Here is a 26,306-nt window from a genome sequence, read left to right as displayed (position 1 = left end):
CCATGCAACTTCTTAGTTTGCCAGTTAAACAGTTTTCTCTCCATTGTAAGCTTGGTGAGAATAGTAGCTTCTTCAAATGTATTAAAGGCTATCCCATAGAAAAGGAAGTAGGCTTTTTGACTCCTGAAGACACAATCAGGGGTAATGGGTTAAAATTGCAAATAGACAAGTTTACTGTTTGGTATCAGGAAAACTTTCTAACAAATAAAAATGTTCCAAAGAAGAATGGGAGGCAAGGAGGACTTGGGAAATTTGTGGGTTCTTTAAGCCAAGGTGTGTGGCAGTAGAGATTTTTTGGGGGGATTCAATTGACGTCTATCTCAACTAAAAAATGCTGTGATTCAAGGTCATCTTGGATAATTGGATGAAACTGCTAAGTATAAGTCTTCCAAATGTTAACAATTAACATTTGTTATGGGTATGAGATATGAGAAAAAGGCTTCAATTCCCCCAAAATTCTAATTAAAGATTCATAAAGACTAACCACAAGCTTAGTCACAGGCACCATTACTTAGTCTTTTAGGCCAGAAAATTGGAAAACTCTTGCAAAAATACATAAGAAAACAAAATGTTTTTCTATATAAACAATAAAAACTCAGCTTCAGATCCCATTGTTGTAAATGATGTGCTCCTGATGAAAATTCCCTACTTCCTATGAATGTGGAAATCCACCATTGGAACAGTCTTAAAACCCCATTGTAGGTCTAGGAAGATCAAAGACAATTGCATTTTAGCATCTTTCTCTATCATCTTGATATACATAATATACTTGATATACATCTAAGTATATCATGTCCTTCAGTAAGCCCCACTTAAATAATTGAGTTATGCATGGGATTTGCTTTTATTCTTTAAAGAAATGGTACTAACAATGATGATATAGTCCATGGGTCTGTTTTCTCATCAATTTGGACTTTCCCTCCAAAAATGCAGAGGACTCTGGTCTACATCCTCACATAAATTTACTGTAAGATTTCTATCCAGTGTGCTTGGAATTCTTCTTCACTGTTTTCTTATATCACAAAGATATCAGTAGAATACTCAGAGCATCTACTTGTTATTATTCACTCTTACTTCATGACTTTTCACTTTGATCATAATTTTTATTTTTCACTTTGTCATAAACATCCTTTGTTCCTGATTTTCTTTGAAGTTCCATAGTTATTTCTTTTACCCACCATGTATCTCTCCATTTCCATCTGCATGATACTTTTGGTGATCTTTTTCTTCTTTAAAATAATGGTGATTCTCTCTGGGAGAAATGCAGTTTTCTCGGGGATGTTTTCTGGAGGCAGCCTTAGTATCAGTTCAGATCAATAATTACCCCAAATGCAGCCAGGTGATAAAAAGTTCAGATCTTTTATTGTTTCCAATATAGCCCGGTTAGCTTAGAGGCCTATCTCTCTGGTTGGTTCCAAGAGCTCTTGCAGCTTTGTCCTTTGCTTCTGCCTCTGCTTTCTTAAGCCTCCAGAACCAGCACCAAGTTTTATCTGTCTTGCCTCTGAAGAGCTCTCTCCTGACTCTAGCTCAACTCTGACTCGTGGCTTCTTCTAACTTGACGCTCCCCTCTTCATGTAATTTGGCTGAATTCTCTCCACTGGGCTTCTGCTTTCTTCTTATATACCAGAGAGAGGGATTATGGATTTTCTCCCATAGTGCTTTCTGACCCTAAGAGCTTCAAGGGAGGTGTGAATTCACAAAGTTACAAAGTTTACTTTGTGAATATCCCATACTTGTGAATTCCACTGAGTAAAGGTGTAAACACAAGCATTATATTAATTAGTTCTACTTCGTACCTTGTTTCAGGTTCTGGCCCAAAGCATCAACTCTAATGAGTTAGCAGTTTGTAAAGATTCCAACATCTCCCCCTTTCTTTTGTTTTAGAATATAGTTTGTCATGACCTCCCTGACTTCTCAAGGAAGTGAGAACCCCCCAAAAAAGGTGATCACGCTTTCCCTGACACCTCAGGAAGGGAGATGAAAACACCAAAGGAAATAGGAAGTCAAATCAGATTAGCGGGTTTCTGAAGGGGCTCACTTGAAACAGGTACACATAAATCCATCAATATGGGCCAAAACTTGAAACAGATATACATGCTATACATAAATCCATCAATATGGGAGGCATTACACATAATTTACATAAGCACATAGCAATATAACACAGGCTAGTAGTAATGTAACAAATAACATTAATCAACATGAAAATTTAAGTACTGCAATAGTCTCATCAACAATTTTTCATCTCAAGAAGTCCAATGATTCTTGCAATTACATAAAACACATAAGCACATAGCAATATAACACAGGCTAGTAGTAATGTAACAAATAACATGAATCAACCTGAGAATTTACACATGTCCATAAGTCCTAGAAATAGTCCAAAAGGATTCCATTGTCCATTAGTTCATGTGCCAGGAATCTAATAATTCCTGTAAGCTCTGAAGTACTGCAAAAATTCTCATCAACAATTTTTCATCTCAAGGAATCCAGTGATTCTTGCTGTTTTTCAAGAACTAAAACAGTCTCATCTTGTGTTAGGAAATCCAATGAGTCCTGAAGATTTTTAAAAGTTCTTTTAATAGTCTCATTGTCAGCCATGCTCTTTCAGTGTCAGATGCTTCTTAAATCTCCTTTGTTTTGAAGTTTTTCTCTTTTTTCTATTTCATCTCAGGAAATCCAATGATTGTTGCTGGTTTTTCAGGAACTGAAAGCTGAAAATTTTAAAGTTCTTTTAACAGTCTCGTTGTCAGCCATCTGATTCCTTCTCCACCTGTGGAAATATAAGCAGACCCTCTTCCCCAAGCAGTTAACCTATCTAATTCCCTTCTATTTATCACTTTTGGGATTTCTCCTAATCATTTACTAATTACATTGGAGCTGTTTGCACTGGACACTGCCCAGTTGGGTTAAAAAATCTATATTCTCCCCAACTATAATCCTGATTGCTTTTCTGTTGGTTGATGACATCAGAGTCGTGAATTTCTAAAGTCTCTCTGGGTGTAAACTCAGCTGCTATCATGCCCCACCTATCTTTTGATTGATACTTTGGAACTGGGCCCTGCCTCTCATTTCTCTGGGTCACTCTACCTTCAGAGGCCCAGTGAAAGCCTTGGTTATATTTTGGACATGGGGTTTTGGGTTTTTTCTCACCCTGTCTTCTTACTCTATTTCTATATCTACAATGAGCTCTCAAATGTCCAACTTTTCCACACTGAAAACATCTACGAGTTTCTCTAGAAGTCCCTTGCCAAGAGGGGCCCTGTCTTTCCATGTTCATCATAGTCTGGGCATAATATGCATTTGTGCCCACTGTGGCATAGCATCTTATGATCTCCTCTAAAGGAGCATCTTTGTCTAGCCCCCATATAATTCTTTTGCAAACCTCATTGGCATTTTCCTTAGCCAAATGTCTAGTCATTATTTCTGTTGCTGCATTGTCTCTAATGGTTTTTATTACAGCTGTTTGCAAACATCCCACAAAATCTGCAAAAGGTTCATTGGGACCTTGCTCTATTTTTGTAAAAGCTTTATTTCCATCTTGCTGTCCAGGAGAGAATTCCAAGCTTTTATTGCAGCCTTAGAAATTTGCTCATACACTGTTATGGGATAATAAATCTGTTCTGAATTCTCTCTATACTGATCTTCACCAGTTAGTTGGTCAAAAGTGATTTGTCCAATAGTTCCTGTTTGCCTATTGTGTTGGGCTTGAATCCTACATAATTTATGAAACTCCAAAAGCCACAATAAATTTTGTCCCGGTTTTAGACATGTCTTAGCTATGGATTTCCAGTCATTCAGGGTTAAGATTTCTTTTCAAATCTTTAATTTTTTCCAAATTAAAAGGAGTGTATTTTCTCTCTTTTTGACCTGAAGAGTCAAGCTCTTCAATTACAGGATATGCATTTATAAAATCAGATATGTCTTCTCCTTCATTTTTTGCCTTAATTAATGCTTTTTTTAATCTTGTCATATTCTGCTTTACAGGAGAAGCTGACTGTGTTTTTGCCTCATCCCCTCCCCCTTTTTCCTCCACCCAGGAAGGGTTAATTGAGGGGGGAGGGTCATGAGATGTGGAATGACCTAATTCCTCCTGTTGTGAAGTATCATGCTCAGAATTGTAATTAACTCCATTCCCATCTGATTCGTCCTCCTTTTCACCTAGTAAAGTTGGCACTTCTCCCTCCTGCACTTTCTTTTTCTTCATTCTAATACTTAAATAACTTCTTATAACCAATTGTATTAAATTATATGTATTAAATATGTCTTTGAAAATTGCATTTTTATTGTAGAATTGACAAAGATCCTCTCCTTCTAATTTCCTCTCCATTGAATTTAGATTAGATCTATAGTATTCATCCAGTTTTTCTCCTATTAATTTCCACTCATCTAAATCCAATTCCTTTTCTGTAGAGAACCAAGGACACATGTACTTAACAGTTTCTAAAAGTTCAGTGATCTGCTCCAAAATTATAATTAAACCTTGTCTTTCCATAATTTGACAGTGCTCTCTAAACATTTTCCTTGAACAGAAACAGAAGGCTGTTTTCTAAACATCTGTCCCATCTTAGATGAAATTCTACTTCAATTCTTTTAACAAAATTTCTTTGTTGCACTCACCCTAATTTTTGGGTCAAGAAGACTTTTCCACTGGATCAGGATCAGAGGCTTTTCTATTGGATCAGGATCTGAATCAGCCCCACTTTGGGCGCCAAAATGTTGAGTTCTTGTTCTTCTTTAAAATAATATAAAGGTTCTCTCTGGGAGAGAGCAGGTTTCTCAGGGAGGTTTTCTGGAGGCAGCCTTAGTATCAGTTCAGATCAATAATTACCCAAATGCAGGTAGCTGGTAAAAATGCAAACATTTATTTTCTCCTTCCAAAATAGCCTAGTTAGTTGAGGCCTATCTCTCTGCTTGGTTCTAAGAGCTCTTGCAGATTGTCATTTGCTTCTGCCTCTGCTTTCTTCAGCCACCAGCCAGCCAAGTGGAAAATGGAATGGATCTCTCTTGCCTCTGAGAGAGGGCTTCTGGCATAATTCAGCTGAAATCTGACTGAGAACCTGTCTGTCTTTTATATATGAAAAAGAGGAATTGTGGGATACGAGAGAGAGGGACTTTGGGTCTTTTCCCATATTGCTCTCTAGCCCTAAGAGCTTCAAGGGAGGTGTGAATTCACAAAGTTACAAAGTTTATTTTGTGAATCTCACATACTTGTGAACTCCAATGAGTAAAGGTGTGAACACAAGCATTGTATCAATTAGTTCTACTTAGTACCTTGTTTCAGGTTCTGGCCCAAAACATCTTCTTGTAAGATCAGATCAATAATCTATCAACTCTAATGAGTTAGCAGTTTGTAAAAATTCCAACAGTTTTTAAGTTATCAGAAACTCTAATATTCCATGACTTAACAGTCAATATTGGCACTAACAAGATTGTTCTCAGGAGAAGTTAGGGTCATTAAAGAAGCTTTGCAGTTTTTCAAAGGCAATCCAACCTACTTTCCTCTTTCTGCTTGCTTTCAGGAACAATTTACTGACCATTTGTATTGTTTGTCCAAGATATATGTATATTGTCCAAGATATATGAAGGCTATAGGTTGTTTACTTAATTGCATGTCATAATCTTGATTGATATTTTTTATTCATTTGGAGTTTTTCGTGTGTGTGTATGTGAATAGTTAGGCCAAAACTTCTAGAATTCTTAGGAATCTCTTCCAAGGTTTTCTGCAGTATTCTCAGACTTGATACAACTAGTAAAATATCACCTCACAACAGGAGTATCCATAGCTATGGAGGCTCCATTTGATCATTTCTATTGATGAGGAATTCAATGTTACAAGAGTCAAATCAAGTCAAATCAACAAGAATTCACTGGATAACTATTATGTGCCAGCCATTGTGGTAACTGATAAGAATACAAAGAAAGGGGGGAAAGTCCCTGATTTCAAAGAGCTCACAGTCAATGTGTAAACAATTGTGTACAAGTAATTTTGTACAGGATTTGAGATTATTTTAGAGGGAAGGCCTAGTATTATGAAAAACATGGTGAAGGAAGTGAGATTTTAGCTGGAATCTGAAGAAATCCAGGGAGCCAAAAGGCAGAGATAAGGAGGCAAAGAATTTCAGGCATGAAAAATAGCTAGTGAAAAATGCAGAGAGCTGGAAGATGGAGTGTTCTATGGGAAGAACACAAAGAGATTATTATCACTGAATCAAAGAATATATGAAGAAGAGTAAGGTGTATAAAGACTAGAAAGGTAGAAAGGGCCAAGTTATAAAAAAGCTTTCAAAGATAGCCAAGTAATTGGAACCTGAAGTATGTAACAAGGAGCCACTAGATTGAATAAGGGTAAAATATGGTCAGGCCTGTACTTCAGGAAGATCCCTTTGGCAAGAAGTAAAAAAATGGACTAAAGTGGGAAAAGACTTGAAGCAAGGAAACTAAACAACAGAGTTTTAATATTGTCCAGCAAGGAGGCAATGAGAACTTAGAGTGATAGCAATATAACAAGGAACAAATGCAATATTTATGAGAGATGTTTCAAAGGTAGAATTGATAGGATGTGACAACTAATTAGGAAAAAGAGGATGACACTGAAGTTGTGAGCTTATGTGACTGTCCTAGAGAATGATGATGACCTTGGTAGAAATAGGGAAGAGGAAAATATTTAGGAGAAGGGAAGATAACATGTTGAGTTTAGGGTCTAAAAAAGGATTTACAGAAATGAGATTGGAGGCTGGGAGAGAGGTTAGGGCAGATAACTATATCTGAAAAATAAATTCATGAGAATTGCTGAGGTTATCAAGAGGAATACAACCAAAAGAAGAGATCTCAGTAGAAAATCTTGAGGGATATCCATAGTTAGTGGACACGACTTAAATGAAAATCCAGAAAAGAATGATAAACAGTGGTTACACAATAATTTAAGAGAATAAAGGAAGCAGTGTCATTAAAAAAAAAAAAACTAGAGAGAAGAAAATATTAAGAAGAGAGTGATAGATAACATTGAAGTTGCAAGAAGGTCAAGAGGAATGAGGAATTAGAAAAGCCTACTAAATTCAGCAATTGAGGTCATTGGTAACGTTGGAAAGAGCTTATTTCATTTGTTCAAAGTTCTACTTTGTATAAATTGTCTTGCTTCTACTTCACCCAAAACTACTTACCTATAACTTCTACTCATTTGTCCAAATTCTCCCCAGGAACAAAATAAAAGAAGTCTATTCCTTCTTTTATATGAGAATTTTTCAAATATTTGAAGCCACTTATCATTTCCCACCCCCAAATCATCTCTTGCTTTAACTAAACCATCCCTCCTATGCGACTCACATATTTCTTTAACTTTACCTCTTATGACATGTGTCCTAGACATCATATGAGTCTAGTTGTCTTTCTCTTGATTCACTCCATTTTGGCAGTATCCCTCTTAAATTGTGATTCCCAATATTCCAAAAATTGTTTGACCAGTAAGTGCCAAGTCTGATAGAATTATTATTGCCTCCTTTGATCTTGACACCATTTCTATTGTTTTTATCATTGTTATGATGATGATAAATATTATTATTATTAAAAATAACAAATCAGCAATCATGTATTAATAATTACCATTTCCCAGATGTTGTAATAAGTCCCTGGATATAAAAATATAAAAGTAAGACAGTTACTCTTCTCAAGGAGTTTAAATTTTAGCAGGGATTCTTAAACCAAGGTCAATGAATTTGGTTTTTAAAACTCATTTAATTGTATTTCAATGTAACTGGATCTCATTGTAATCATACATGTTTTACTATATGCATTAAAAACATTATTCTGAGTAGTCCAAAAGTTTCATCAGAGAGATCCATGGTACAATAAAGTTAAAAATCCTGGAGTAGGAGAGCATAAGACATTCGTAGACAAATAATGTATACATGAATTAAGATGATAAAGATGTCTATATATACATATATATATATTTATGTGTATATGTATATGTATGTGTCTCTATTTTTACGTATCTATCATCTGTGTATACATGCCCTCACATTCGGGCAGCTCGTCTACCTTTGTTATCTACCTGTCACCCAGTTCTCTCTTGTGTCTCCAAGAAGCTACAGCATGTGCAGCAATCCTACCCCAGCAAAAGCATCTTGTCAGATGAGTAAAACCAGGGTGAAGTCCTCAACAGTCCTCAATCCTTCAGTTAGGAGGATGTCTACCTCTAGCATGTGAAGACTTCCCCCAGCAGAATGAATAAATGAGAGCAATTTGTTCCAATGGCCATGAAGGTGGCTGAAGCAGTGCTGAGGATTGCTTAGAGCTTTGTCAGATCCTGAAGACCCCTAGGCCATCCACTCATCTGGGGGTTTCCCAAGCATCTTGACTTTTGTCCTATCACTGAACTTCAATGACTAAAAGAGACTGAAGCTGACAACTTTGCACAACTCTGCCTCACTTAAATCCAATTCATGCACAAGACATCAGCCACAACGACTGTTTTACTGTCTTACTGTTTTATTCAGCTACAGTCAAACATGCTGTACCCCAACTTTGTGATGTCATTGGTATTCTTTTGCTTTAAAGGGAAAACTATATATGTGTGTGTGTGTGTGTGTGTGTGTGTGTCTGTGTGTCTGTATACATACCTATATATTGTGTATACATAATAACTAGGAGAATCAGAAAAGGTCTATTGAAGGATAATAATAATAATTTAGGCATTAAGCATTTATTATTTTGTAGAACACCTTATAAAATAGGAAAAGATAAAATTCATATCCTCAAATGGTTCAGGTCAGAGAAAATCTAGGGAAACTCTACTCATAAAAAGGATACTATATCAATAGACAGGAAAAAGGCCTTCTGATCCAAGCCTGAGACTTTGGATATTTGTTTAGACCATCACAAACTTGTATTAGGGTCTTCAGGACAAGCAGCTTTCAGATCACACTCTCTGAAGTTATCTTTGGACCCCTCACAAACCAACCAAGGAGAAGAGAGGAGAGGAGGGGAGAGAACAGGAGAGGAGGGGAGAAAAGGGGAAGGAAAAAAAGAGTGGAGAGGAAGAGATGGGAAGGAAGGGGGAAAATGGATTGGACCTCTTTTTTTTTCAGTGGGATGAATGTGTCACCTCATATAGTCCCCAACTCAAATATGGTCTGATACTATTAAAGATACAGACTAATTCTTCTTGGTAGGAGTTGTTTGAGCAAGAACAGGTTAGAGATATTGTGTATGGAAGAAATTAAACCTTTCTGTCCCCGGTGCAGCCATAAAAATCTTGAAAGCCAACTTAAAAACTGTGCCATTCTGCTTAATTTCTAGGAATTGAGGGGCCCTGGTTTCGATTTACATCAGAGGAGAATAGGGACAGCTCTGAAACCTAAAGAAGCTAATTGCCTAGTATGTAACCACAGTTCTGGGAGCCCAGGCTGAATAGCTGTAGTGTCTGGGACAGAGTCCCCTGTTTCTAGCCCATGCCTGGGCTTTGAGAGGGGCACACAGAGGGGGGAAAGGAGGTCAGCAGCATTTATAGAAGGAAAGCATTTTATGGCAGAGATGGTTGTATCAGAGTGGCCTGGAAAGACCGACACCAATCTTTACTCTTTTCTATTTATTCACTGTGCTTTGGTGGAGTAATTGGGTGGAAGGGGGGGCTAGAGGAAAACTCAGGTCAGAAGACCCCACTGTATTTTGTAGAAAGTAATCCTTAAGGCTGCCATAGACTATAACTATTTTCATTTAGAACCTTGATGCCTATTGAGAAATACTAACAATAAGATACAGCTACCTTGACTATATCCTTAAATGACCTTTGGGGCTATCCTTAGAAGCTGTAGTCATTATAGCTCAAGAATATGGTCAGGAAAACCCCAATCCTCAGGTTTTGAGAGGAGGTAGTCAGGAGAATATTGGTGCTGCCTGGCTCTACCCCAGTCTATATGGGGATAGGATGGAAGTGAAGAATGCTCAGTAAATCTAGATGAAAAGGAATTCTTTCTTGCCTTCTTATTTTCCTTCTTCAAATCTTACATATATGTTTTGTTCTATCTTATATGTATGGAGTTCCTTTAGAGGGCTGCCATGTTTCCACATCCTATTAAAGAGACTCTTTCATCAGGGACAGATTTTTGTTGTGAAGAGATACTAAAATGGAAAAGACAGGTATAATGAATGTTAATAATAATAATAATAATAACAATAGAGAGAAGAAACGAGAAATGAGAAAGGTGCTAATGGCCACTTCTTTCTGTATGCTTATAATATTTTTTTTTGATGTGAGAGCTTTGGATTATGGATTCGTAAGATATCCCTGGGTCTTTTCCTTTCTGGGCTCCTTTTAGATATCAGGATATCAGTGGATTCTTTCTATCTTGACTTTGCTCTTTGGTTTTTTATAAATAAATAGTTTTCATATATGGTTCCTTGAAATAATTTTGGTACTTTTTTGGTTGTGATTTTCAGGGAATCCAGTGACACATTTTATCTGTCCATGGCCAATTGTTTCTAATATCAGAGATGTTTTTTTATCTTATCCTATATTTTAAAATCTTTTGTTTTATTCTAGCATTTCTTACTGTCTCATATGGGCATTGATTCTGTTTGGTCTAATCTAATCTTCAGGGAGTCCAGTTTTGAATAATGTTTACCATTTTCTGTTTTATTTATTTTTTCCAATTATTTTCTCCAGAGCTTTTATTTCATTTCCTAGCATTTTCCCCCTTTTGCTTAATTTCTTGTAGATATTTATTTATGAACTACTCAAGGAAAATCTATTTTTTCCTTTGAATATAGACTTGTAGTTGTTATGGAGTTATTTGCTCATTCTCTAATTTTTCAATAATTTTTATACTGTTAAATTTTTTTTGGATATACTCATCTCTTGAACTTTCTGAAGTTTGGCTCCAGGATCAGTCTTTGCTCCCTGCTATGATTTTAAATGAAACAGTTAGCTTGCTCACTCTCATTCTTTGTTCCTGCATTGACCTCCATTTCAAGGAATTAGACTTCCTTGTATCTTTGAAGTTCAAAGAACCAGATGAATGTTCAGGTCCTCTCTGCAGAGCATAATGGAGCCACTGAGTCTAAGATGTTCCAGTATTATCTTGGTTTTTGGTGACTTGTCACTACTATTGTTTTTTAATGTAATAATAGCTTTTTATTTTCAACATTATATATTTATATTCAACATTTACCCCTGCTAAATCTTGTGTTCCAAATTTTTCTCCCTCTCTCTTCTCTTCCACCCTGTCCTAAACAACAAGCAATCCTATACAGATTAAACACGTGCAATTCTTCTAAATATATTTCCACATTTATCATGCTGCACATAAAAAATTAGATCAGAAAGAAAAAATGAGAAAGAAAAAAACACACAAGCAAACAACAACAACAAAAAGGTGAAAATACTGTGTTGTGATCCACATTCAGTCCCCACAGTCCTTTCTCTGGGTGCAGATGACTCTCTCCATTACAAGTCTATTGGAACTGGTCTAAATCACCTCATTGTTGAAGAGAGCCATGTCGATCAGAATTGATCATCATATAGTCTTCTTGTTGCCATGTATAATGATCTCCTGGTTCTGCTCATTTCACTCAGCATAAATTCATGTAAGTCTCTCCAGACTTCTCTGAAATCATCCTGCTCGTCATTTCTTACAAAATAATAATGTTCCATAACATTCATGTACCATAATTTTTTCAACCATTCTCCAACTGATGGACATTCACTCAGTTTCCAGGTTCTTGCCACTACAAAAAGGGCTGCCACAAACATTTTTGCACATGTGGGTCCTTTTCCCTTTTTAAAGATCTCTTTGGTATACTGTGACATATTTAACATGTATAAGACTGCTTGCCAATTGGGGGAGGGGGTGGAGGAAAGAAGGGGAAAAATCGGAACAGAAGTGAGTGCAAGGGATAATGTAAAAAATTACCCTGGCATGAGTTCTTTCAACAAAAAGTTATTTAAAAAAAAGATCTCTTGGGGATAAAGACCCAAGAGAGACACTGCTGGATCAAAGGGTATGCACAGTTTGATAGCCTTTGGGCATAATTCCAAATTGTTCTCCAGAATGGTTGGATCAGTTCACAACTCCACCAACATGTACTGTAGTCACTAATAGTCTTCAGGGTATCCAAGATCCCCTCCTGGAAGCTTTCTGATCACCCTGACATTTGGGAGGAAGATTTCTCCACTCTTTTTGCCTCCCGGTATAGAACCTTTCAGGATGTACATGTCCCTTTTCTCGGTTGTGCTGAGAAGATACCTTGTTTTGGCATTGATTCTTCTGGTGCCCTTCTTTTCCATTCAAGCTTCTGGTTGACTTTTGTGTAATTCTGAAACTTTTGTGCAATTCTGGAATAGAAGAAATCAGTGTATTTTCTCTTGTTCAGGCTTATGCTATAATACATACATATATATATATATATAAAATCTGGCTAGTCTGCTGAAAGTCTCCACTTTTCAGCCACTAATGATCTCCAAAATTTCCAAATCTAATGACCTTTCAGTCCTCATCCAATTTTACTCCTGGATAACAACATGTAAATAAATATTAAGCAATCAGCTTTCCAAGAAAAAAAAAAAAAAAACTTAAATCTAGACAAACAACAAAATAATAATAAACCTAGTCCTAATTTGTAGAAATTCTAACAATGATATCTACTAACAATGAATATCTCAAGAGATGGTTCAAGCTGGTGCCAGCACACTCCTTCCAGGGAGTCTCAGACATGATGATCTTCAAGCCATGGAAAGAATACAAAATTCACAATGGCTAAGCAAGAGGTTATTTTGTGAATGCTTATATATGTAAATGTATCTCTTTTCCCTTTAGACCTTAAACTCATTAAAAGCAAGAGCCTTTATCATTTTAGTCTTTTCATTCTTTGCACCTAGGATAGTACCTGGCAAAAGGCCATATATAGGCACTTAATATATGCTTGTGGATTGATTGGTCACAAGCTTCCAGATCCTGGCCAAGACTCACCCTGTACAGGGCTCTTTCCCTGATCTTAAACCCAGTGGGATTTTAGTAGACTTTTGAAAAGACTTCTTAAATTGCATTATAATTGTTTGTTTTGTGTGTTGTATGTAAAGTCAGTAAACCCAAAGAGAATAAGACTCCTCTCTTAATCTTTGGATCTCTTCCAGTATTTAGAACAATACTGTAGGTAGAGTAGGCAATTAGAAAATATTCAAAATCAAAACCTCAGGAACTACCTCTGCTATATAGAAATATGGAAGCAAGATGGGCCTTCTATATCAATAATATGGAATTCCAGAGAAACTCAGAATCCTTTTTTATCTCTCATCCCATTTCTTGCCAAATCCAGAGGGAAAGCATTACCCAAATTCACCGAGTGAAGAAAGAAAAGGAATATGGTTTAGGATACACTTCAATCTTTCCTCTATGGTTGAGGTGTGTGGGAGTAGATGTCTTCCTGAATTCCTGGAGAAGAGTAATCAAAAGATTCTTACATGTTCTCTGCATGTATCTCAACTCCTGTTGTCATAATTTCTGTTCCTTGTATTCCTCAATACTGAAGACTCATCCGTTCTTTCCTCCTTCTTTCCCCACTGTCCACATGGACATCAGACTAGTTCTCCAGAAAATATTGAGAATGAGAATTTAGCAGTCTTGTTCACTTGAGTAATTTCACTCCCCTTCTATATTATGTCTTTAAAGTTCTAATTACTATTAAATCTAAAATCCTGAAGGGGAAAGGAGGTTTCTAGTCACTGACCTTTTAACACAGGCTGATTCATAAGGAGCCGTCTCTCTACTGCCTGCCTGGACTGGAGCATTTTGGGGCCTATGAATGAGATCTTTGTCAGAAATCACTGTGTGGTCATTCAAAGGCAATTGGCTGGACCCTTTGGAGAATTTTAATTTTTCCAAAAAAGAATGAAGGGAAAGAAAAGAAGAAAGAAAGAAAGAAAGAAAGAAAATAAGAAAGAGGAAGGGAGGAAGGGAGGAAGAGGAGAAGGGAGGAAGAGAAAAAGAGGAGAAGAGAGGAAGAGGGGAAGGGAAGAAGGAAGGAAGGAAAAAAGGAAAGAAAGAAGGAAGAAAGGAAGAAAGAAAGAGAGAGAGTTAGATCAGATGGCCTTATAGTACCATTTAACTCTTAACATATGATCCTATAATCATAATATGCTAGAGCTAGAAAGCACCTTAGAGATCATCTATTTGAAGAATTACTGAGTCAAGGAATTGGGAAATGGGAATCCATTTAGAGCAAGCTAGATCTGGCTAAGAATTCCTTTTACAACACTGATCACAAAGGGTTCTTCAGCATTTGCTCCCCTGCAGAGAGGGACAACCCAATACCTCCTTGTAATAGGACTAGGATTCCTCCCATTTCCCAGCAACAGGAGAAATTGGAAGTTTTTCCTAAAAGATAATAAAATTGTTCCCAGGACTTGATTGGCCCCTGCCTCCCCTGATATCACTTCCTGGTTACTTATAAACATAAAATATCTCACCCACTTTGAATTGGGGCGCTCCCCAGGTTGGTGGATGTCTGTAGACCACAAGAATTGTTATGGCTTGTTCCTGTTGACCAGACTCATTTGAATATGTAACTAAAAGATACTATGCATGTAAAAACTAAATGTCATTTTTTCCTTGACACATAACCTTGCTGTGTAAGGACAAAGTAAACTTCTCTTTATTAATGGGTTAACAATTCATTAATGTTTTATTTGGTTCTCCAAATTAATCTTGAACCAACAGGGAATTGGCATCAGGCCATCCTTAATAATCTGCAAGTAGATTATTCCAGTTTTAGATAACTTTTAGTGTTAGGAAATCCTTCCTAACAATAAAGTCTAAGTCAGCCTGTTTGCTGCTTCCAGCCATTATTTATCATTTTCTCTTTGGGATCATGCAGATTCCAATTCCAGAAGTATCATGGTCCTGTAAGTATGCTTGTTTCCAGGATAAACATTCCCGGTTCCTTCCATTAATCTTTATGTGGCTTGGTTTCCAGTCCACTCCCCATCCTGGTTTCCTGGTTCTGGTTGAACTTGAATCTCTCAATGTCCATCCTAAAATGGAACACCCAGAATTGGATAATAGTTCAAATAGCCTAGGGTAGAGTACAACTCCCAATTTCCTCTTAGACATGGTGCCTCTAGCTTCACTTTAGCTCTCCCCTCTGACCAGGAACTCCAAATCAAAAGCTCCCCACTCCTGCAAGTCAGAAGCATCCCTGTCCAACTGCTTCTGCCCTCACCAGGTGTACTGGTTCTTTCTTGTCCAGGGCTGCATCTCAGCTTGGGCCTCATGTTCCTAATCAACCGAGATTCTTTCAGTTTTCCCAGTCTCAGATCCAAGTCTCTAAATGGTTATCTGGGAAGTGAAAGTTTCTGTGGTTCTTGCCAAGGTTCCAGCCAAGTTTAACTAGCCCCAGAGCTCCCCACTTGGTGTTTCTGTGGAGCTAGCCTGGAGGTGTTTGCACTTCACATTGATTATTATTTATTCAGATCTTCTTGGGTTGTACCAGGAGAACTCCTGTTCTGCCCCAACATTTCTTGATTTTTCACCAATGTGAAGGGCAAATATGTTCAGTTTGTAGGGAAAATCTAGAGAGCTTGAAATTTACCAACCTACTCCACCATCTTTCCAGAATTCTCCCCCTTGTTTTTTTTTTTTTCACTAAGTAATCCTCCAAATAGTTTCCAAAGCAATTTTTATAAGTATAGATCTAACCATGTTATTTCTTTATTCAATGAACTCCAGTGGTTCCTTATTATCTCAGGTATAAAATATGAACTCTTCTATTTGAACTTTTAAAACCATTTACAACCTGGTTTCAATCTATCTTTTCAGCCTGATTACATATAACTATTTTAGGAGCATTTTACAATTCAGTCAAGCAAGCCTTTTCTACAGTCCTCACAAATAGCACTCTTATTTTTCATCTCTATAACTTTTCATTAGCCACAATTTCCTCCTCCTACCTCCAATCCAGGACCTAGAATGAACTCTTTCCTCATCTCTACTTCACAGAATATCCATTTCCTTAAAGATGCAACTCAACCACCATTTACTACAAATTTTTTCTGATCTCCCCAGCTTCAAGTGCTCTCCCTCCCTAACTTCCTTGTATGTTTATATTATTTATTTATTTAGCTTATGTTTTTATGTCCCTACTAGAGACAATAGGAAACATAATTTTCTTGAGACAAAACCAAATCATTTTGTGTCTTGCATCCCCAGAACCTGACAGTGTCTGGCCCATCATTTTAGTAATTTTTCAGTTGTTTTTGATTCTTCATGATCACACTTGGGATTTCTTTGGCAAAGATACTGGCGTGTATTGCCATTTTCTATTCCAGACTTGGCACACAGGTGGTGGTTAATCAAAGTGTTATTGATTGATTGATGTCCTCAATCTTTTATTTGTGAAGTTCATTTTTTAAAAATTAATCTTATTAGATTTTGGCCCATCTTTCTGGCTTGTTGAAACTTTATAAAAAAGATCATATTATCCAATATGTTAGTTTGCCATCTTCAGATTTGTTATAGCAATGCCACAGGGCCAAAGCCAACTCCCAGAATTGTGAATCCTTCTATCTTGACATTAATATTTAATTACTCTTTGACTCCAGCCATATAACCACTTCTAAAGCTACTTAACTGAATTATCTTCAAGCCTTTAATTCTCCATCATTGGCTAAAATCCAAACATACCATTCCTCCAGCATTCCTCTGTGTCACCAGTCTAGCTCTATTTTGATTTAAAAAAAAAAAAAACTAGGCCTTTAATGTTTTTGGACTCTGAAACTATTCCCTTTGCTGATGAAGAGCAGCATTTGCTTTGCAAACTGTAGTTCTGGAGTCACTGAGCACATAAAGAATTTAAGTCTCAAGGCCAGGATACTTCAATGGTGGAACTGAAACTCAGATCTTTCGGGCTTTGGAGGAGGCTCTCTATTGGCTATACTTTGTGGTTATTTGCTGATTTGTTGTTCTACAGTTATTTTAATACCTGACTCTAGCTGATCCCATTTGAGGTTTTCTTCGTGGAGTGGTTTGACATTTTCTTCTCTGGCTCAGACGAGGAAAGACGAGAAAACTGAGACAAACAGGCTAAGTGACTTTCTCAAGATCACACAGCTAATTGGAGGCTAGATTTGAACTCAGGAAGATGAATCCTCCTGACTCCAGAGACTAGCATTCTAGCCATTGCTACTTTTTAGCCCAGTTACCCTAGTGGAAAAGGAAGAGAGCTAATTGTAGTATGATTTGTTCTCCATAAAGTAATGCTGGCTTTTAGTGATCAAGGCTTTTCTTTTCAAATGCTCAAACTATCCTTTTACACTGTATTCTGGAACCATGCCAGGATTAGAAACCAAGTTCATTGATTTATATCTTCTAAACTCCTCCCCCTTCTGTTTCTTTTTGTTTTTGAGAATTGGGATGACATTTACTCTTCAGTGCTGGGACACCTCTTTCACTCTTTACCATCATTATTTTAAACAAGAATAAGAACAAAAGCACATTTTATTGATACCTTTACATAATAGCTTCTTTACATACAGAGCATTCTTCTGTGTTGAATCTTCCTTTGTCACAAAGAAAAACAAATAAACAATAATGATAATAGTACTTGACATTATCACAATAGCAGTTAAGTGGTGAAGTTAAGTGCTGGACTCAAAGTCAGAAAGACTGAAGTTCCTGAGTTCAAATGGGGTCTCAGACACTTACTAGCTGTGTGATTCTGGGCAAATCACTTAACCTCATTTGCCTCAGTTTCCTCATCTATGAAATGAGTTGGAGAAGGAAATGACAAACTACTCTAGTATCTTTGTCAAGGAAACCTCAAGTGGGCTCATGAAGAGTCAGCATAACTGAAAAATGACTGAACAACAATAAACAATAATATTTATATAGGGCCTACTATGTTCTTGTCACTAAGTTAAGCTTTTTACAAATACCTCATTTTATCCTCACAACAACTCTGGGAGGTAGGTGCTATAATTATCCCCATTTTACAAATGACTTGAGAAAGACGGAGTATGTACCCTTTATGGAGAGTCACATAGCTAGTTAGTGTCTGAAGTTAAATTTCATCTCTGGTCTTCCAGGCCTGGCACTTTATCCATTGTACCTCCTTGCTTCATGCTGAATTCAAATTCAATAAAACTATAAATAATATTAATAGCAAAACAGTAAAATAAAATTAGTATACTCATGTCAATACATGCATAAAAAGCTTTTGACAAAAGATAATATCTATTTTTGTTAATAAAAAATGAAATAAATAGATCTTTATTTAACATGGTAAATATAGATCTAAACCAATATTATCTCTAATGAAGAAGCATTAGGAGGCTTTATGATATTAATTATTAAAGTAAAGATGCCCTCATCAATTCTCTTATTTTACATAATTCTAGAAATACTAGCTATTATAATAAAATAAACTTCTTCTTTTAATCCAAACATTCTGGAAAGTTAGTTTGAACTGTTCCCAAAGAGTAACTACCTACCCCTTGCCATAATAATACTGTTACAAGATTTATACTTCCAAAGAGCTAAAAGAAAAGAAGAAAGAACCCACAAGTATAAAAATATTTAAAGCAGCACTTTTTGTTAGAGCAAAATATTGGGAACAAGTGATTGTCCTTTGGGGAGTAGCTGATCAAATTGTGATATATGAATAAAATGGAATATGGTTTACCAAAAAAAATTATGAAAATGAATCAGAGAAATCTTAGAAGACTTAAGTGAACTGATATATAAAGAAGTGAACAGAACTAGAAGAACAATTTATATAATGACTACAAAAATGTAAAGAAAAATGATTTTGAAGTACTAAAGAACTCTGATTAATGTATAATAAATTCAATAGTCCCTTCCACTGAGATTATAGATACTGTTATTATAATTGTTATTTGTCATTTGTTCTCAAGAAGCTCAAAACATCAGGAGAGTAATATCTTAACTTGAAAATGAATTGAATTTAAGTGAGGCAAAGCTGTGCAAATTTATCAGCCTCTTTCCTCCAAAGTCATTTGAGGTATAATAAAGAGATATAGATAAGCATAATTGGTGACTGTCACTGTATTTTTAGAATTAATATTCTCTTGAGAGACTAGGAGGTTAGCTATCATTCCAGAGTCTTTTTAAACTGTCATGGCTGGAGAGCATCTGTGAGAAGTCAGAGAGAGAAAGACTAAAATAACTTTATTGAACAATTCTGTTACCTATTATGAAAAAATCTTGAAAAGGTTTTTATTAGCATCCTGAGAGAGCTGAGTTATGGGTCTTTGCTTCCAGAATTGAAGATAAGTCAAAAGTCTCTTCAACAATGAGATGATTCAAACCAGTTCCTTGTTCAGGGATGAAAAGAGTTATTATCTACACCCAAAGAGAGCACTGTGAGAACTGAATGTAGCATTTTCACTCTTTTTTGTTATTGTTTGCTTGCATTTTATTTTGCTTCTTTTTTTAAAAACTCATTTGATTTGATTTTTCTTGTGCAGCACAATAATTGTATAAATATGCCTATCTTAGATTTAACATATATTTCTACCATGTTTAACATATAATGGACTACTTCCCATCTAGGGGAGGGCATGGAGGAAGGGAGGGGAAAATTGAAATACAAGGTTTTGCAAGGGCTAATGTTGAAGAATTGTCCACACATGTGTTTTGAAAAATAAAAGGCTTTAGTTAAAAAAAAAAAAAAAAAGATAAGTTAAATGTACTAATAATGATTAGGGGTATCTCTCACTGTGATTTTTCTCCTACTTATCACATTATAAATGATTAATAATGATTTTGCTTCATTGTTTGTTATAATAATTTGTATAGCCAATAACTTTGATTTTTTTTTTATTTTAACATAGAAGATTAGGGCTTTGTTATACACAGAGAGATGAGTGAAAGATAATGAGAAAAAGTATTTTCAACAAATACTATTTAATAAAATAGAATGGGTACTCAGAACTTATTGATTAGTTAAAGACAGATATGGTCATTTTAATCCAGTGATGATTCTATATTTATAATAAAGTACAACAAATACAGCATCATTACTTCAGAATAATAATGATAAAACATTTCCCACCTCTTGTTAAAGAACTGATGGATTACAGTGATAGTTAAGAAAGACCAAATAAGGAAAATAATACATGAATTTGTTTTGCTTGTCTGTGCTTAACTGTTACAAATGAGTGACTTCCAGAGGGAAGTGTTTTGGAAGGGAGTGGTTGTATAATGATAGTAATTCAAAAATTAAAAAAAATTAGTGTCAATTAAACATTTAAAATTATATAGATAAGATTAGGATAAAAGGGAATACAAACAAGTAGTAGTAACTATCATTTTAATTTATCTTATACTTTTTAAAAACAAGCTGTACAAAATAGTCATTTGAAAAATAGTCTTTTTCTGTTCTTTGTATGTTAAAGAGCTCAAAAATAAATTTAATGTTCTTGAATAGATCAGATTGATATAGTAAAAAAAAATCACATTACTCTCCAAGTTAATTTATATTTAATACAAAATCTATCAAAATAACAAGGAACTTATCCACATAATTAAACAAAATCATAATGAAATTTGCATAGGGAAAACAAGGGAAAGAAAGGTAATATTGAAGAGAAAAAGTGATGAAGATAGTTTTTCACACATAGATTTTAAACGTATTACAAAGCACTTAATATCGGGTATCTATTTTTGGGACAAAAGAGAAAAAATAATCAAAGGACTAGAGAAGATATATTGGATATCCACCCAAAAGTATACAAAAAAATTAGCATTTGATAAGTCTATAGAAAATAAAAATTGAGAAAATGGTTAATTGCTCAAAAAATGTACTTGGGAAAATTATTTGGCACTTTGAGGGGGAAAGCATGATGGTTTATTTCCTATACCACAATATGAAAAAGGAAGAAAGAAAGAGGGAAAAAGGAAAAATTTATTAAGCACCTACTATATGCTAAACACTGTGTTAAGAGCCTTTTAAGTGTTATTAACACCCCCATTTTACAGTAAAGAAAACTGAGTCACATAGTGGCTCAGTGAATTATGCAGAAAGTATTTGTAGTAGGAAGTCTCTAAGGCTGGATTTGAATGTATTTATATCTCAATTGTAGACTGGGGATTTATTTTAAAAATAAAATAGGCATGTATGAAATTACATTAAAATTAAAAAGTCTTTAAAAATAAAAACAACACAACTGAAAGAAAAATGGATAAACATAGTTTTTGCAAATATGTTGTTAAAATTCTTTACCTCAAGAATATTTTTCTCCCTTAGTGGCTGAAATGATGCTACCTAGCCTTAAGCACTGAATGGATATGGCCTAGTCAAACTGAGACCTGTTAAAGATTTTAGCTTAAAAAGGCCAGGATCTCCCATTGCATCCAGAGCCATCTCTAGCCTTCCTGATCTACATCTGGCCACTGGACCCTGATGGCTTTAGAGGAGAAACTGAGGCAGGTGACCTTGCACAGCCCTCCCTCACTTAAATCCAATTCATTTACATGTCAAGGTCTCCCCTCCCTGATGTCATAGACCTCTTCAAGAATGAAAGAAAAACAACAACAATGTTATTAAAATTTAACATTGAATGTCAAGAAAGACCTTTCTCTTCCTGATTATGTCCAAATGATGAGGCAAAAGCTGCTGGAATCCTCTGGATGATGGAGGGTAATAATGACCTACTCACCTCATCCAAAATGGCATAAAATTATGAGAACACAACCTGTTGTTGCTTCTACCTTTGTTGTGTTTATGCTTTCCTACCGTAGGTGAAAAAAGCACAGGAGATAAAATGAACTAGACTTTAATTTCTGACGCTGAAAGGTCAGAAGAGTACTAGAGGTCCAGGAACTGGAATCCATGCCAGCAGCAGATTCTGATGAGCAGTAATCTGTATGGCTTAGCATTGCAGTGGATCAACCAAGAGTAAGGGATTCATCCATTGGCTATTGAATTTGGAAGTGAACTTAGTGTTTTGAATCAATTGTTTTAAGTTTGAGCCCATTCTCCTTGGGAAATGAAGCAGCTTAGAGGAAAGTGTGCCCCCATTTTTGGAGAGGAATGTTAATATTATTAATAATGACTTCCATAACAAGATTTCATAATATTTTATAAATATTTCATTATTTGACAAAAATTGCTGGGAAAATTGGAAATTAGTATGGCAGAAACTAGGCAATGACCCACACTTAACACCATACACCAAGATAAGGTCAAAATAGGTTCATGACCTAGGCATAAAGAATGAAATTATAAATAAATTGGAAGAGCATAGCATAGTTTACCTCTCAGACCTGTGGAAGAGGGAGGAATTTATGACCAAAGAAGAACTAGAGATCACTATTGACCACCAAATTGAAAATTTTGATTATATCAAATTGAAAAGTTTTTGTACAAACAAAACAAATGCAGACAAGATTAGAAGAGAAACAATAAACTGGGAAAACATTTTTACAATCAAAGGTTCTGATAAAGGCCTCATTTCCAAAATATATAGAGAATTGACTCTAATTTATAAGAAATCAAACCATTCTCCAATTGATAAATGGTCAAAGGATATGAACAGACAATTCTCAGACGAAGAAATTGAAACTATTTATAGACATATGAAAATATGCTCCAAATCATTAATCAGAGAAATGCAAATTAAGACAGCTCTGAGATACCACTACACACCTGTCAGATTGGCTAGAGTGACAGGGAAAGATAATGTGGAATGTTGGAGGGGATGTGGGAAAACAGGGACACTGATACATTGTTGGTGGAATTGTGAACACATCCAGCCATTCTGGAGAGCAATTTGGAACTATGCTCAAAATGGCAGGCTCTTAAGAGAAATTAGCTCAATCTATGCGGAAGGGCTTCAGATAATGTGCTCCTACTATATCTCACTTCTTGTTGGCAAAAGTCTAAAAGCCTGCTAATGCACCAGTTAAATGACCTTAAGGATGTTATTGGACAAACCCGACATTAGGGACAGGGGAAGCCTGGCATAGATTACACTAAAGGAAAAAAAGAGAAATAAAAGAAAAAGAAAACAATAGAAGAATCCACTAAAGGAATGAATGAAATGACTGAATTAAAAAGAGAATGTCCAGAAATCCCAGGTTTCACATCCCCACTTTGGAAGGATTAAGGCCCAGATCTTTGGTAGATGGCATTGAGTGCAATTCACAATAGATCTTCTTCATAAAATGACAAATGGGAACAGCGGTAGGAAAATCAGGATTACAGAACAAATGATGACACAAGTCACAGTAATTGATCTTTACCCAGAAGCAGACTCATCTTTAGTAAGGTAGCTAAGGGCTTACTATACCTGTGTGTGTCAGTACCTAGATTACTCTGTATCACCACACTTTCAGTGTTACCCACCCCTACCCCTCATCCAAGACCCCATCATGAAAAATTTAATTCAAAATCTCTACCCATTTAGAGGCTTCTTCTGAGGGGCTGCCTCCTTCTTTCATGAGGGCCAGATAAAGACTCTCCCACCTCCATCCAAAGGCTTAGAATTGCTATCATGGGGAATCTATTTCCCAATATATCTTTTCCAATCTCACCATTGTCTACTTTCATATTTAAGTCACAGGTTATTAAAATATATGTTGATTTTATTTGGGCAAGGGGGTCTTTTCAAGTTTTTTTTATTGAATTTCCTTCCTCATCCTCTGAACTATATGTTAGCACATAAGCTACAAATATCTTCCTGGGGATCTTTTCACAAATGCATACCCCTACTACCACTACATGAGAGGACTCTTATGAGTGTCCCATGAAACTATGTTTCTTGCTTCCTCAGGATTCATAAAAAATCAACTCTTTTTGTTTCTCCCAGAAATATGTGATTCTACTTCCTTTCACCTTCAGGTTTCATGTATAACATGGATATCCAGATATCCAGAGTTCTGGAATTCATTTCCTCTGGGAGAGGAATCCATTTGTTAATTACTATATTATATTTCATTTTTGAAGTATCAATATCTAAGTCAGTGTTTATGGACAGTCTGAAAAAAATGTGATTTCATGCCTTTTTTTTCACAATATTTTCATATCACTAAAAAGTAGAAGGGGATTATGTAGAATTGAGGGACATTTTATATTTTTTATCATTTAACAAAGTTGTCATATTTGAATAATTCATCATTAAATAGGCAGCTTCAGATAATGTGCCTCTCTGTGCTTAGCTAGGATAAGAAAACAGTTCTTTTGTTGCTCCATACACATGACATTTGAGTATGTGGACCATTTATTCAAAGCCTGTTGTCTAGCTTGATCAAATGTAACAGAATTTACTGCTACAATAACCTTCAAGATCTTAAGGTTACTTCCACCCCGTGACAAGGCATTGGAGTAAGGGTTTATATGTGAAAATAAACACGAATTGTTATTTTGGACAATGCAATAAAGAGAAATACTTTTGTAAAAAACAATCCTCAGAATTAGATCATTTCTAAATGGAAATTTGTTGTTATTTACTTTATAAATTCACAAATTTCAATATTTAAGATTGGCTGAAGACAAAATTAGGTATCTATCTTCTGTTTCATGGACAATAAGATCATAAAATCCTAGACTATTTATTTGTAAACTTTATCCCAGAGTTTCTTTTGACATTTCAATGGTCTTGGCTACCCTTTTAGAATATTCTCTCACTCCTGCTGACTCATAACCCTCACTCTCTAAAGTTATTAATTATCTCTTTAAGGATAAAAATAATCCTTCTTGACCTCTTTGCAGCCTTTGACACTATTAAGTACCCTCTTCTCCTTGAAACACTTATCCTTTCTTAAATATGGCTTTCCCCCATCAAGGTTCTGATATATCTCAAATCAGCATAAGAAATCAAATGGGAATTTCAGGGGGAATTTCATGGAAGCCTCAGCCAACATACAAAGACCAGAAGATGACGCAGAAAAAGTTTAGGAACTCAGAAATGCATAAAATATATGTTTAGTATTATGTAATATCAATATTATTTATCTTATATTACCATAATAATTTAGGCTTCCTCTTTGGTACAAAAAGAAGGGTCAAAAAATTTTATATAGATCTTCCAAATTAAAGGGACATTGTACTCCTAACTTCTATAATGTGGAAGGGTTAATTATACTCTCTTCTCCCTAAATTTTGGTGACCTGTTCACACTCCTATCAGTTAAGTGGCAAACTATTTAGAGCACCAGGCCTGGAGTCAAGAAGACTCATCTTCATGAGTTCAAATCTGCCCTCAGATGCTTACTAGCCAGGTGACCCTTGAATAAGCTACTTCACCCTGTTTGCCTTAGTTTCCCCATCTTATTTTGAATTCTCCCATACTGGAGTGGCCAACCACTCCAAATGGGGCCACAAAGAGTCAGGCAAGACTGGAAAACAGCAAAAGCTCTCTCCTGGTTCTCCCGCTTGTCTAACCAACTCTCGTCTGTTTTCTGCCTCTCTTTGCATCCCCAGTGCTTGGGACTCCGCCTGGCAGAGTAGACATTTAATCTTAGATGACTTGATTACTCACAAATATTCTGAAGCCACTGAACATTCTTGCAAGAATATTATTCATACTTATTACAGAAAAACACTTAAAAGGAGAAGAAAAATAAAACAAACATTTGAATAATCAATAGTTCTCTTTCATGAATATTAATTCCCAAAGATTGTCTCAAAAATGAGATTTCTTCAGAAAGAGACCTCTCACAAGTCACAGAATCAATGCTATGGAACTGCAGTTGCTGATTTACATATAAGAAAACACATTCTATAATTGTTGTTGTTCAGCCGTTTCTGACTCTCTGTAACCCCGTTTTAGGGTTTTCTTAGCAAAAAATACTGGAGATTTGCCATTTCCTTCTCCGGCTCATTTTTTTAATAGATGAGGAGCTGAGGCGAACGGAGTTAATTGACTTGCCAGGTTTATACAGCTAGGAAGCGCCGAGGCCAGATCTGAACTCAGGAAGATAAGCCTCCCCGGCTTGATCCTGCACACATTTATGCCCTGGGCCCAGCTGCCCTTAACATTGAGAACTGAAATTGGGCCGGGCTGACTCAGAAAGTAGCAGATCTCCTCTCAAAAGAGACCTCCAAAGGGAGGCGGCATGACTGCTTGTCGGGGATCTGCTGAGGGCGACTATAGGACTCGTTTTGAGGACCCTTCCTACTCAAAATCTGTAATTTTGTGGGTTTATTAGTTTCCTGGGATAAGCAGGGTGTAATGAGTGAAGATAACCAGCAGATGGCGATCCAGTCTGTAAGAAAATGTCTACCAAAGTCCAGGCTTGTGCCCAGGGATTTACCGTGCGCTGGACCAGCCCTGGCAACGGGCTCCGTTGGTAG

Source organism: Antechinus flavipes, chromosome 2, assembly GCF_016432865.1.
Source record: "Antechinus flavipes isolate AdamAnt ecotype Samford, QLD, Australia chromosome 2, AdamAnt_v2, whole genome shotgun sequence".
In the NCBI taxonomy this organism is placed as follows: domain Eukaryota; kingdom Metazoa; phylum Chordata; class Mammalia; order Dasyuromorphia; family Dasyuridae; genus Antechinus; species Antechinus flavipes.
The sequence above is the reverse complement of the archived record's forward strand: the minus strand, read 5'-3'. Positions refer to the sequence as shown.